The 13,975-nt window shown below is 42.7% G+C and overlaps 1 long non-coding RNA gene across 5 annotated transcripts in view; it reads left to right on the plus strand.

Annotated features, from left to right (window-relative positions):
• Positions 1–13,975, plus strand: part of LOC121456119 — a 94,012-nt gene that overhangs the window by 23,611 nt on the left and 56,426 nt on the right. For 4 of the 5 annotated variants that reach the window (XR_005975592.1, XR_005975596.1, XR_005975594.1 and 1 more), the window contains 5 exons: positions 4,472–4,614; positions 5,104–5,291; positions 5,792–6,021; positions 6,757–6,948; positions 7,911–8,029. This is a non-coding gene — a long non-coding RNA (uncharacterized LOC121456119). Of the gene's footprint in view, positions 1–4,471; positions 4,615–5,011; positions 5,292–5,791; positions 6,022–6,756; positions 6,949–7,910; positions 8,030–13,975 lie in introns of those variants that run through there. The other variant, XR_005975598.1, reaches the window with a different exon arrangement.

Genomic DNA, 13,975 nt, shown 5'->3' on the forward strand with positions numbered 1-13,975 from the left:
GAGTCTCCTAGAACATGAGGGGACAGGTCCCTTCTATCTGAAGAGAGGCCTGGATGTTGTGGGGGAAGAATTAGCGCAGACATACCTACAGGATCAAAACGGAGCCTGGCTGGTCTTTGTATCTCCATCTATTTTTCTACCCTCCTCTCAAATGGGGCTGTTCATGTATCCCTTCATCAAAACCCTAATTCTGGACCAAGATGCTGCTTTGTACATCAAGGTTCCCCTTCCCTCGGGTATATCAGAGAATGTCTGGTCTCTGAGGCAGACAAAATTAAGTATAGGGGCCTCTCACTGTCAGCCTCTTGGGTACCAGAAATTGGTTGTCTCATCCCATAGCAAGCAGGCCACATAGACACCTCAGTGCATCCTCGGGGAGTGACCCAGAATAGCTTCTCTTTGGGTCTCCTGCTGGGCCTCTGAGCTTTTCATGCTCTCCGGTGGTGACGTCCATTTTATAACTAAAGGGAAAGAAATTTCTGTCTATTCCATTTTCTTTGTGTCTCGTGTACTGTACAGTGTCATGTAAATGGGCACTGAACCTACCAGCTTCTCCTAAAACTTGTACTATTCTTATTTTGGGATATAAATTGTTTTAGGTCCCTAGGCAGTCTTTTCCAAGACATCAATGTGGCCTCGAAGAAGTGTAAGCACTTAGGGCAGTGGTTCTCAACCTGTGGATCTTGACACCTCTAGCAAAACCCTCTCTCCAAAAAAATATTTACATTACAATTTGTAATAGCAACAAAATTACAGTTATGAAATAACCACAAAAATAATTTTATGGTTGGGGGGGGGGGTCACCACAACATGAGGAACTGTATAACAGGGTCACAGCATTAGGAAGGCTGAGAACCACTTGCTGAGGCTTTCAAGAAAGGAAACTGGCAAAGTGGAAAGAGGTATGAGGGACACACAGAGCGTTTCCCCAGCCTCAGATTGAATAGTTGATGAAATTGTGTCATAACTATCCAGACGAAATGGACTTGTGTGACTATGTGTTGAAATCTGGCTTGTGATATAAAAACACAATTAAGCCAGCCATTTTGTCACAGCACTTCAAACCTCCCCTTCCCTTAGTGGCGTGGCTTCCACTAGCTTGTGAGATTAGCTGGCATCCGTAGGTGATCCTGACATATTCCATGATATGCCTATGTTCCTTCAAAAGGAAGCAGATTAAATTACACGGGGCTATGGCTGAGACTGCAGATTTTAAAGCCATGTTGATCCTGTATCCATCCATATCTGCATTTTCTAAAATGTGTACTTTTTTTTTTTTTAACCAAAGGACAGCTTTGAAAAGTCACCCCAGCTGAGTCTTCGCCAATGTACCCCGCACTGGGTTAAGTATTTAGCATAGATTAATTGGAAGTAGTGTTATTTTTACTTGTATTTTGTAGGCAAGGAAGTCAACTCATGAAGAAATAAAATTACACATTCAGCTTACAAAGACAGAGCCAGGATACCACCTCAGGGAACCTGATTCCATAGTTGATATTTTAGGTCAGTGGTCTTCTCAAAGATTCTATTCAGTCTTTTTATTATTATTATTATTTTACATGATTGAGAAATAGGCAGATAAGCCGGGTGGACAGTGTAGATCAGAGTGAAGTTTAGTTCCAAGCCAATTGATTACATTCAGATAGAAAGAAAACAGCCGGCACAGAGAGATCACTTTTTGGTCTTAAGTCTCCAGGAATCGGGAGATTGCAGTTCAGTGCCCCATGCATGGCTCAGACCCGTACACTTCCATGCAGTATAAGCATAGACACTGCAGGAACTGCGCCGCCTGCATTAAAACCCCAGCTCCACCACCTGGAAGCTGTGTGATCCCCGGCGAATGACTTGCTGCCTCTGTGACTCTGTCTGGTCTGTAGAGAGAGGGTAATTGTGCCCACTTTACATGGCCGTTGTGGAGCTCAAGAGGTTGTGGATACAGATTAGTGCCTGCTATAGAGTTAAGTACACTGTACAGGTGTTTGCTTTCCTCTCCGCCTCATGATCTGCTCCACAGATGTGATGATACTGGCTGTGATGGAGACTTTAGGTATTCAGAAGCTCTCTGGACTTTATATAGGAGAAGATGAAAATGCAGCTCCTGTTAGATGCACTTCAGTGACTATGACAATTTTAAGATCATCTAGGAGAGTGGTCCTCAACCTGTGGGCCGAGACCCCCTCCCCCAGGGATCGCAGATATCCTGCATATCAGATATTGACATTGCAACTCATAACGGCAGCAAAATTGCAGTGATGAAGTAGCAATGGAATAATTTTACAGATGGGGGTCACCACAACATAAGGAACTGTATTAAAGCAATGAAATATTTTTATGATTGGGGCTCACCCCAACATGAGGAACTATATTAAAACAATGAAATATTTTTATGGTTGGGGGTCACCACAATATAAGGAACTGTATTGAAAGCAATGAAATAATTTCATGGTGGGGATCCCCACAGTATGAGGAACTGTATTAAAGGTCACAGCATTAGGAAGCTTGAGAAGCTTTATCTCATTGGAATGATAAGTGAAAAGGTGATCAACCAACATGTTGCATGCCACAGGGTAAAATTACAATTTTGCCCTTAGTTGGAAGGGATTTAACTTCACATATAAATGAGATGATTTTCAAACTGAAATCAGAGAGACTGAAAATTTATTTTGAGAGTCTGAATCTTGATCTGGGTGGATGATTCGGTCAACAAGGTGTTTGCTATGTGAGCTCAAATACCCCAGTTCAGATGCCCAGAGCACACGGAAAATGGTAGTGTGGGACCTATGCCTACATCCCTGTGATGGAGAGGCCGGGGTGTCTCTGAGACTGCTGGTCAGCTAGTCTAGTCAAATTAGTAAGCTCCAGGTTCAGTGAGAGACTCTCTCTCCAAACTAAGGTGGCTATTGATCAAGGAAGGGAGCTAATGTGAACCTCTAACCTCTATAGACTCAGACAGAGTTGAGCATGAGCACACATACACCAAATATTGAATCTTGACATCTTAGAAAGCGGGATGTATTCCTATCTGCAAAGGTCAAGTGATTAGGAAGCCATGATAGAGCTTTTGTTTTGACAATTCATCTTGGGAAGATACCGTAGGTCATCCAATAACTTACAGATTTGATAGGTTTTCACAGATATAAGTCTTCTGTTTTTGCCAAAGAATCTGACTGGATTCCAGGATTCCTTAGGGGGCTTTCGTGAGGGTAAGGCAGGCTTTATGCCTTTAAGGAAGCTTGGCCCGACTCTACCAGCTCACCAATGGGAAAGGTTGGCAAAATTCCAAAGGTGATTTGCATTAGATCTGTTATGTCACAGGGTGGAGTGTGTTTGGGTGGGTGAAAGGGGAAGCCTATAATTTTATAGCTATTAGTTGAACATTTTTGCTAAGCCTCTTTTTATTCTAAAAAATTGTAAAGAATCTCAGCACTCGGGACAATTCTATGCTGCTCCGCCACCAGAATAGAATCTACCCAGACTCGGTACTAATTCTGACCGTACAAGTAATCAGAGTATAAATATTGAGCACCAAATATTGACTACCTTTGTCTCTCTCTTCCTTCCTTCTTTCCTTCCTTCCTTCCTTCCTTTCTTCCTTCCTTCCTTCCTTTCTTTCTGATCAGCATTGTCTTTTGTGAAGATTTTTCTGTGTAAAGAGGTAGGGTTTTGAACTTAATCCTAACTACTTAGGAAAGATGGCGCCACTGCTGTCTTGCTTAGAAAGATGGAGCACGGTTAAGCTCACTACAGAGCCATGAATTGCTTCCGTATTGATAGCCATCATGTGTGCCGGATATACACACGTTCTTCTAGCTTCCTGAATAGAACGCTAGATGATTGCCCTATCAATAAATTAGAACAACAACCATGTCATGCTTTCTCGCTGCCTAGGGTCACCCTCATGTGACGCTTAGCGACTTCACTACACGTGGGTAATCAGGTGAAGGAGCGCCCCGCCATCATCCATGGGTCAGCTATGTGGACTCTAGCTGCCAAAGGCGCTTCTCCTTCTGAACCGAGCGCTTTGCTCAGCCAGTGTAGACATGGCCTGATAAACAATGGAACTTCTGCCTTGAGAACTGGAGTGTGACTTGGTCTAATCCTTTAACTGAGAATCGGGCACAGGTTTGATGAATGGTTGAGATGACGGCATTTCTAGTAAAGCGGATCCTAAATTGGCGATAATGGGATGAGCAACATAATTTATAATGAACTTCAAAGGGGTAGTACTGAGTGCGGCAGAAGCTAATCAAGGCGCCATCAAATCAAAGGTTTCGCGAGCTTAACTATGTGTGGCAGGGAGGTTCTTGCAGGCTTATATCTGTCAGAGTGTTGCCTGGCCATGTCATTTTTTAACCAAGATGTCACCTACCTCAGGAGAAACAACCTGCCTTGTGCTCTCCTCCCTCTGTTTTATTGGGGAGCACAAATGAAGCGGGGGTGCCTTTGCAAACCCCACACTTTGATTTTGCAGGCTCACAGGCTGGCAGAGTCAGGGAGGACGTGGCTAATGACCAGCAACACTGCACCCCGTCCAGGCTGCCTGCAGGGAGTGTTTCCTGACCTGTCCAGAGAAGTCTGTCCAGTGTCATTGAGATACCCTGAGATTTCAGTCGGGTACGTGAAGGATGCTGGAAACATGAATCATTGTCTGTGTTTTTCTTTTCATGCACTTAACCCACCAAGGAAAGTGGGGAAGGTGGGGGCATAAGCCTTAATACACAACCCCTCTCTCCTAGGATATGATACACTCCAAACCAGGCCCTCCCAGACCCTCTATAGCTCACCAAGCTTCCAAGTTTTAAATATTAAAACCATGAGGCTAGTTTTTCACATATTGAAAACAACTCGATTTGGGAGCTGGGTTAAAAAAAAAAAAAAAACCCTGAGACTTGTACTTTGACCTTTTGATCATTTGTCTATTTCCTCAGGAAAAAAGAAAGTGTTACTGGTGATATGAATTAACCGTGAGAAACCTAAGAGAAATATTACCTTCCAATTCTCTTCAAAATAGATGCTCACATTATCTTTAAATGGTGGCTAAGTGGTTCCGCGAGAAGCAAGCAGCGTTAACAGCTTCTGAAAATATAAACCCTGTCTCTTTAGAAGCGCGAGTTGTGCCGAAGAGCCCACACGCTTAATTCGTTGAGCAGCCGCACAGTCTTTACCGCTGGATTTCGTTAGAAAGGAAGGAGAGGCTGTTTCTACAGGGTGTCACAGGAAAATCGATGCTGAGCCACGGATTATTGGATCCCACAGAACCGTGGTGACTCGGCAGTGAAATTCTTCCAAAGGTGAGTAGGGACATTGATTTTCTTTCTCGTGCCTGAGGAAATATGGCCCAAGGAACAGAGACTGATTTTAGATTGGAAACAAGTATGAAATGACCCCTTTACTTCCCAAAAAAATGCAGTAATTTTGCCAAACAAATAAGTGTGGAAATTCAATAAGCATAGAAGTTGGTCTCATTCAGGTTTTTTAGATTTGTTTTTTTTTTTTTAAATATCTTTGGTACTTTAAAAGTGTGTTTGTTTGAACTCTTATCTGTAGCTTAGATTCAGCTAGAAGTATTTTGGTGAAATATTTTTATCATGTAATATGGATGTCTCCATCTTAAATTCCTGACATGAATGTAACGTCCTATCCGTTTCTAAGAAAAGCAAACTCCTTATTTACACCACCTCAGTTAAAACAGGAGCCGGTCACCAACCTTCATCCTCAAACTCTATTTCCCCATCGAACCTGTACTGCGGCTTCTACACCATGCTCACTTGTTTGCGTGTTTACATGACAGCCTCTTCTGGATCTCTGAGTTGAAAGAAAAAGAACAAAACAAAGCAACAACAAAAAAGCAAAGCTGTTCCTCCCACCTTGGTTGCTTCCCTGCATCGCTTAGCATTCCATCTGCGAAGGCAGAGGTGTCCCTGGTTCGGGAAGTATAAATCCCGTGGGAAGTCAGCTGGAGAACATTTTACGCATCGCTCATTCTGTTATGAGCCTGCTGCTCTTCCCTCTCCCGACAAGGTAAGAGATTTATCGTGAACTGGATACAAGAAGTAGAGGGTGTTGTGTGCCGGTAGAACCTGCTTCTCAGCCTGCCTGTTTCTTGCGAGTTATAACGGAGAATGTGCAGCTTGTTTTCCAAGCAAAGCATAATTGTAGCAGCTAAACTGCTGGCTTACGTGCCGGCAAGCTCACCTGTCCCTGGTGGCACTGGTGTGTTCTGCCCTGGGGCCTGGTTCCTGGAGTGGTGTCTTCTTCTCATGGGAAGAGGCGCGGGGAGTTTTGTTTTTTTTTATTTTATAATGAATTTGAGCAGAGTTGATGATCCAAGAAGACTATGCAGGCTGCAAAGCACGTAATGGCCAAATTACTACTTTAATCTGGTGAGAAAGAGATATATCTGAGTTATACTCATTTGTGCAATCAGAAATTGATTATAAAATGTCAAAATACAAAAAAAAGCTTACCAGTTCATAGAAATGAATGTGATGATCTTTTAGTTTTGTTCACTTGTGTTTGTTTTTGTTTTGTTTTGTTTTAAGTTTTGTTTTCAAGACAGGGCTCTTTGCGTTGCCCTGGCTGTCCTGTAACTTGCTCTGTAGACCAGGCTGGCCTCAATCTCATGGAGATTCCCCTGTCTCTGCCTCCCGAGTGCTGGGATTAAATGTGTGTGTAGGCAGCTGGCAGTTGGCAGCTGGCATTGGTTTTGCTTTTTTAAATTGGCCAGTCAAAACAGTCTCATTTTCTTTTCCTTAGCGTACACTTTTAAACTGTCTGAAACACGAAAGGCTGTGTATTTTCACTGCTCAAACTCGGGCTAAGTAGACAGTGTCTTGACTCTGGCTGTGCCCGACATCCCTGCTCCATGCAAGACAACGGATGAGAAGAGCTCAGAAATATAAATAAAATAACTGGAAGTGAAAATCTTTGAATTTCCCATTCGATGTGGTAAGATTTTCATCAAGCTCTATGTTACTGCGTTTGCTTTCAAAGCTGTCCCATCACGCTCCCTCTGCTCGGTCTGCACTGCGACTCTTTGGAAATGTTTAGTCCATTTAATGATTATGATTCTATATAAACCAAATGGCTTTCTCTCTTTTCCATCGTCTTTAGATTATGACTCAGAATATCATGCAGGTAAATAAGTCAGGTGTAAATGGTAGACATTAGAGCTCTTTGTGGGAAAGGGCATGCTGTTTTCTGTTCCTTGCTGGGCTTTAATGAGTGGTGCCCACATTCTTGGATGTGAACAAAGACAAGAGCATTTTTCAAGTGCTCAGAGGTTAAAATGGAAACTAAAGTTTTTTTTCTTTTTTTGTTATGAGTAATAACCGCATGTACACTGTTGCAATAATGGAGTGTCTTTAGGAGGATAAAATGACAGCCACCAAGGGTGAGATGATGCAGAAATCAGACATGGATACAGTTCTAGATACCTGTGCACACAATTCAGAAAGCCCCAGCATCTAGCTCTCTTCACTTGGCATGTGTATTGTATGGACCAGAAGAAAAGCATTTTTTCATGTTTATCAAAAACAATCTCATAAGATATTGAATATTTGTCAATCTCATAAGGTGTTGAATATTTATTTGTCTATCTATCTATCTATCTATTTATCTATCTATCTATCTAAGCAGTGCAATGCAACCATTTCTCTTCTAGATTAAGGTTAAGCATGTCTTATAAGTTTTTCATGTTGGATATGCCCTAAACAATTTGGGGGAAGTCGCAACTCATTGAGGCAAGCTCATCTTTAGTGTGCAAGTAATCTGAGAAGTGCAAATGGCAGACACAATGTCCCTGACTTAGAAACTTTCCCTTTGTTTGCTCCTCATCCTCCTCGGGGCTCTTTCTGGACTCCCCTCTCATCCGTTTCTCTTTGATGCTTCCATTGTATTCCACTTGGCAGTTAAAGGACAGAAGCCGCAATAAGGCTGCCTGGCTACATTTTCCCAGTGCCCCCAGCTGCGAGTTAAGCTGACGAACATTTCGAGAGCTCGGCCCATTTCATTCACAGCGGGACGGCAGGTAAAAGCATTTCTGTATTAAAATACACATTTTGTTTCTTCAGGTTTTTGATTTAATTTTTCTGGCTTGCCGGTCAGGAGAAGAAATGGAAGTAGGTTGGGGATCAAATGCCTGGGGTATTTAATCAGATGCCTGGCAACTCCTGATTACAGGATACAGAAATTTCACTTTTGAGGATTACTGTGTTGGATTTTGTCAACTCCAATGGGTGCCCCCTTCTACACAGCATGGAATTGGTCTGCTTCCATCCGACCACCACCTAAACAGAACATAGTGGAAGAACTGCAAAGTGTTTTTATGATAACTCTTGGGTTGTTAGAAACTAAATGTGCAGGGTAAAAATTTTTATTGCATATGCATATCTCTACATAATGTGCGTTATTATTTGATCGATGAGAATGAGACAGTGAGATTAAATTTGTGTTCTAGTCACCTGATTATGATTTCTTAAGTGGTATGAGCCACCTTCCATACTGAGTGAAGCTCATGTAATCAAGCAAACATAATAGAGCAAATCATATGTTGATCTTTGATCATGGGACTTCTCAGTCTGCTGTGCTAAGGGCCTCTAAGTCCAGGCAAATGCGAGCTTGTGGGGTAAGACAAACTTTTCACCCCGTGCAGGAGCAGACAGAGGGCATTCCCCCATGACTGGTGAAATTTGGATAAATAATATCAGTTTCCATCCATGCCGATTGTATTTCTAAGGGAGGTTAGATCTTTATATCCGAGTCACCTGGGGCAGATGAGGCTCACACTGTCACACTGATGGTGGGAAAATTGAAGTTCTGAACTATGTCAGATAACTATGGTAGGGACATTACTCACTAAGAAGGAAAAGTTCGCACAGCTAGTGATGTCAGTTTTACAGAGCCATTTCCACTGGAGTTAGCGCCTGCTCACACGCTACCTTACCCTGGAGTTTGACTGGCATTTCGCTTTGTGTTCTCTGAGCATCCCGTAGATAGTTCTTTTTCGGATCAAGTCATATCTTAACAAAAGGGTGCAGTGGAAAAAATAACGGAGCCTTTCTCTGAGGTTTAATAAGGCAAATTATGAACGGAAGGCCCCTGGATGTCCACACCGTGACTATGCCTAGAATCTTGTCAAAGCTATGTGGTTTCTTCTGCTTGAGTAGCCGGACAGGTCCTCTAGCCAAGTTGTCAAGGCTGACAAAGACTTTCTATTTATAAATGTCCTGGAGGACCCACGAGGCGTACTGGACACTCGTTTGTTTTCTAAAGTAAGGTTCAGAATCAATAAGTTAAAAGTTTTTCAGAGTTGCCTCTCTGCTTGCCTGTGGCAACACCACCTTGGATATTGATCCACTCAGAAGGTAGGGAAGGCCAGCTCTACTGCACTCTAGAGCGCTAGGTGGGTTCATTCTCTGCTGTCAGGAGGAGGGCTTCCATTTGCTCATTTGATGTGTCTTGGCTTTTAAAATAATTTTGCAGGGTAGTTATATGCGAGGGCAGGGTTTGGAGTGGTAGAACACAATGGCAATCTTTCAAAAGTTATTATTATTTTATTATTATCTAGTTGGTTAAATAAAAAGTTTTAGAAAAACGTCTCTGTTTTGGGATCGAATCATTGAGTAAAATGAAGAGCATAGTGAATCTGTCACAAGAAGGAGTAGAGGGAAGAGGGCCCTTTAGCTGCTGCGACCCCGAAGGGCCCACTAGGATGATAAACTCTTAATGAACTTGAAGCTAAAAAGATGAACCATTGCTGTCTAAAGTGGCATAAAGATAACAGGCCACCTTAATATGGTTCTGTTCTAATTGTTAATCTCAGTGGTCCATGATGCAGGGCAAATACGGGCACCTATGCTTTTATTGAATCCTGCACATCTTTCAGGAAGTCCTGATAACCGCAGGGGAGGGAGACCTCAGCGACCAGGCATGTGACCCCAAAGTGGGACATTTTAGATCTGAAGTTTGGATTTTATTTTAGAAACATACACTTGGCCTTCTGTTCTCATTTTATCACGTGTACTTCATCGCCTACAAAAAATATTTCAATGTGCTTCTCTTCAAGTAAAGCTGGGGTTTGAAATAGACTTGCCATATCTTCCCCTCTGGACTGTGATAGACCTTTGTGGGGGTATCTCCTGTGTTCCACCAGGTAGTTTAATGCCCAGCATCCTAGCACACACCTCAGACACTTTCTTCAGGTTTGAAAAATGCAGCCTAGAGAAACACGGGGTTGGGACCCATGAATGGGCCACAGGTGGGAGACTAGCAAACGACCATCGCGCACCTGAATCGGTTTTCTACCCCGGAGGTTTTAGGTGATCAGCGTCAGAAAGTAGAAATGAGATCCTTGTGAATGTGCAAAATTTTATTGAACCCTCTGGGCAGTGGTGGCGCAAGCCTTTAATCCCAGCACTTGGGAGGCAGAGGCAGGCGAATCTCTGTGAGTTCGAGGCCAACCTGTCTACAAGAACTAGTTCCAGGACAGGCTCCAAAGCAACGCAGAGAAACCCCATCTTGAAAAGCCAAAGGGAAAAAAAATCATTGAACCCAAAGCAGTTCTTTTGGGCGTTAGGAGACTGCAGTTTTGTTGTCAGTATCTTTGAGATATGGAACCTTCTTCTTGGCTCCTTATCACCATCTTTGACAAACATTCCACACTTCAAGGTTCCGTTTTCTTTCCACTTGTTTTCCCTCTGAAGATGAACTGCTACATTTTATTCCTTGGTTCAAATTTTGTGTGCATGGATTGTGTTAAGCCAGAAGAACGGAAATTTGAAATCGGGGGTATGGGACTAGAATGCTGGCATGTGTGTCTGTCTGTGTCTCTGTGTGCATATGTGTGTGTATTTGTGCCTGTCTGTGTGCGTGTGTGTATGTTTGTATGTGCATATGTGTTTATATCTGTTTTTTGTGTGTGTGTATGAGAGAGAGAGAGTGAGGGGGGGGGGTGGAAGAGGGAGAGAGAAAGGGAGACCCAAAGAGAACATTGCTCATGTTAGTACACACATGTCCTGGTTAAACTAGAATGGACTTGAATAGTTTGAACTCCGGTTCCCCTCATTAGCCCTAAAAAGAATTTTTCAACCTTCTTCCTCACCTGAGGATATTTACCCTTGCCCTCACAGTGTGGTAACAGAAATTAAATAGCACAGTGGACCTAAGAACCATGTTTAGTGTATGGTAAAAGATCCCAAGCATCAATAATCATCTTCCATGGAGCTAGCATTTATTGCGTGTCTGCCCACACACACACACACAACCCATATACACACTTTCAGCATAGCACATTATTATTCAAAGCATGCTGGCTAGTCTTCAGAGGGAATCGTGAAAAGGCACTGCTTGACGTCAGCATTGGCATCTTCCAGTGAGCAGGTGCGTTCTCTTCTTACTCAGTCACAATGCCCGACGCCCTGCCTTCCTTTCCCTCATTGCTGGCAGACCCTTTGTGCTGCAGGTTGCCCGCACAAAGGTGAGAATGATTGAAAGCATTTGTACTGTACCACCCATAGAAAGGTCTCTGACCTCTTATCAGGGATCAAGCCCTGAGCCAAGGAGATTGGGGCACAGGCAGCAGCTGGAAAAATTATCCAGACTGTGCAATCTCTGCCTGCCCTCTGGAGCGCTCTCCCCAGAGTCAGGATGGTTAACTGGGCCATGGGGTGAGGTTAGTTCAGATGCTGAAGGTGCCTGCTGGGGCTCTCTTTGGGGTTTGTCCAACATCCTCAAAGGCAGCCTCTTTCTAAGCCTGGGGCCATTTAGGAATGTCTATCAGCTCTTCCATAGTTTTAAGCCCCAGTTTTTCTTTAATGACTGTGGCCTTTGAATCTTGCTATGCCTCAGACACAAGCGAGAGCCTTTGGAACAGTTTCCCCAATATTATTCTTCTCGTTTGGATACATAGGTTTTTTTTTCCTGCCTATTTCCTATCCATAGCCTCCTTCTTACTTGCCCATTGTGTTTCTCTCACAAAGGTTTGCATTCTAGGCTGGAAGCGTTGCATCCATCAGATGCCATTTCTGATACTTTCTTCTAGAATATTATCCTTTGACTTTTATGCAACTTGCAGGCAGGTTTAAGATGTGAAGCGTTCATGTTCAAGCTCCACCCTCACTAGGGGCTCATGTTTCAACAGCCTTGTTATTTCTCTTGTATGTGCGTGCAGTAAGTAAAGAATTCTAGGATTCCACAGGATTTTACAGGATGCCACAGAAAAGCCCTTCTGGGCAATGGGAAGAATTTAAAGAGAGAAAATCCTATCTAGTTTACTAATCACCTTGTTTATCCATGGGGTAGGAATAAAGGGGTCTGGCTCTGGTTTATAAGAACCAATCAGATCACTGCCTTTGGTAAACACCACAGTGGTGCAGACATCATTCGTAGTCTTTTAAAGGACACCACTGCACAGCCTTTAATCCCAGCACTCAGGAGGCAGAGGCAGGTGGATCTCCGTGAGTTCGAGGCCAGCCTGGTCTACAGAGTGAATTCCAGTCTAGTCAGGACTACCCAGTAAGACTTTGTCTCAAAAAAAAAATATTTCTTTTCCTATATCAATTAGTCTCTCAAGTAGTTTTGTTCTAAGAAAGAACTTGGAGGTGATGCAGTATATTTGTTTATTTATTTATTTATTTATTTATTTATTATGTATACAGTATTCTGTGTGTATGCCTGAAGGCCAGAAGAGGGCACCAGACCTCTTTACAGATGGTTGTGAGCCACCATGTGGTTGCTGGGAATTGAACTCAGGACCTTTGGAAGAGCAGGCAATGCTCTTAACCACTGAGCCATCTCTCCAGCCCCAATGCAGTATATTTGGTAGCTTGTAAAATTCTAAGAAACTTTATCTCCTCACATGGCCCAGACAAACTCTTGGGTGGTCTCTGCCAATGGCTACCCTTTAATTCCTTTCCTTAGCACACAGACGTAGACGGGACAAATGCCCAGTTGTGAACAGACGGGTGCACTAGGGTCCAGAGCACTGTTCATTGCCTGCCCAGTGTCAGTGCCCAGGCTCGCATTAAAGCCACAAACCATGCTGCTTTCAGAATGTTCTTCACAAATGAGAAGAGAAGGATGTTAATGTCTACTGAATACTTGCTATATATGAGATACTTATAATAATCATCATCATCATTGTTATATAGCAATAACAACAAGAACAGTAGTCATAATAATAGCTGATTTGGGGATTTTCCTAGGCACCTAAATTGGTCCCAGTTTATACAAGTTGTCTAAATTCCCAATCTAAGCTGCTGTGGCATCTGTATTATTGTCTGTTGTACAGTTGAGGAAACAGATGCCAGGACCAGATGTGCCCAGGACTCTGATATACAGATAGCCTTTTGTGTATTCATCAGCTGAGGTCACCAAGCATTTCAGTCACCTGTCCACCTGGCTCGTTGTAAGAGCTGGAAGAGATTACTCTGCATCCTCACTTGCCACTCTGCATCCTGGAGTTCTTAGGAAGGGCCTTTCACTGTTTCTATATTTTTCCTTTTGTCTCTAATTCACCAGAGATTATTACTAGAAAAAAATGACAACAATTTTAAAGAATTGAATAATAACTTTTGTACACTATATATGTAATGTTTTAATGAAAAAAATAATACAATATATTTTGATCCTGTTTTTCTCTCCCCCAATTCCTCCCACATCCTTCCCATGTCCTTATCTTTACCAATTATATATCTGATAAAGGGTTCCTATCTAAAATAAATAAGAGGCTAAAAAAACCCTGAACATCAAGAAAACAAATAATCCAATTAAAAAAATGAGTTATACAGTTAGCAAAGAGTTCTCAAACGATGAAACACAAATGGATGAGAAGCACTTAAAGAAGTGCTCAACATCCTTAGTCATCAGAGAAGTGCAAATCCAAATGACTCTGAGATTTTATCTGACATGGGTCAGAATGATGAAGATCAGTACAAGTGGTACCCATGATGAGGATGTAGGGAAAGGGGAGGAATTC

Source organism: Microtus oregoni, unplaced genomic scaffold (assembly GCF_018167655.1).
Source record: "Microtus oregoni isolate MIOR12 unplaced genomic scaffold, Mior012 000001F_ref0000356, whole genome shotgun sequence".
NCBI lineage: Eukaryota > Metazoa > Chordata > Mammalia > Rodentia > Cricetidae > Microtus > Microtus oregoni.